The sequence below is a fragment of the Penaeus monodon genome, chromosome 20 (genome assembly GCF_015228065.2).
Source record: "Penaeus monodon isolate SGIC_2016 chromosome 20, NSTDA_Pmon_1, whole genome shotgun sequence".
Classification (NCBI taxonomy): domain Eukaryota; kingdom Metazoa; phylum Arthropoda; class Malacostraca; order Decapoda; family Penaeidae; genus Penaeus; species Penaeus monodon.
In genome coordinates, this window is record NC_051405.1 from 20,164,397 (window position 1) to 20,165,464 (window position 1,068).

Here is a 1,068-nt window from a genome sequence, read left to right on the forward strand (position 1 = left end):
ACTCCTATACTCCAGTTGGTGTCTGTATCCTAGAAGTAACCGCTAGAGCAGGTATCCTTAGCGCCCTCCCACCCCCTACCCCCGTGCGGCCGGTCTCCCGCCCCCTCTCCTTCTCACACGCCCCTAAGGACCTCCTCTTCCCGTAGCAACGTTGATAGCAACAGAGTCCTGTGAGGAGGCTCTGTGTAGTCCAATGGAGGGCGGATCCCCCCTCCCTCTCCCCCTTTTATATGTATATATTATTTTTGTGTTTCTTGAATTTCCGTGGTTAGATTCGGGTGTATCTGACGAGGTGGGACTGCCGATGTTTGGTAGAACTTGGTCAAGGGTGTTTTATTCTCGTGAAATCTTCTTACTTAACTGTATATAAGAATTTTGAAAGCTATTTTTCACCTGAATTCACTGCACATCTAAACGTCGGCTTTCAAAGATTTTACCAACGAAAAGGCAAAAAAAAAAAAATCAGATATTCAACCTTTGAGGCTCCAGAGTGGTAACAAACTCGCATTAAAAAAAAATCACCATTCTCCAGCATTTGCATATCTAAATGACTTTGTCTTTGTTCGTCTTTTGGAAACGAATTAATTGTAATGGCGCTCATGCTCTCCGTTTTCTACGAGAATTCTTCAGGAGACGAAGAAAATGGCATTATGAATTTCTATGGGACACTTAATCAAAGGTCTGTTGTTGTTCGAATAGACTCATAGACTTCATATCTCCCATATTGCCGAGTGAAGTGTGATGCCACAGCCCATGGATGATCTGGACGTAGACAGAGGAAGAAAACCCCGCAGAGAACAGACATCGTCATTACACGCAGATGAAATGCGCGGTCGCTTTACGTACCTTGCGTCGCCGAGCCCTCTGGAGAGAGAACCCCTTTGTTACTCGAAATGTCTGTTATCAGTGATTATTTTTTCCTATGTTATATGTTTGTTAGTCGTTCTCATGTCTAATCATGAATAGGCGGAGGGAGGACGTAGGTGGGGTGGCCAAGACCAATTCATTTCGGGCTTTTAGTGATTTAAAAATACCATTTGCATTTCCGCAGAAACTCATGGATGAACT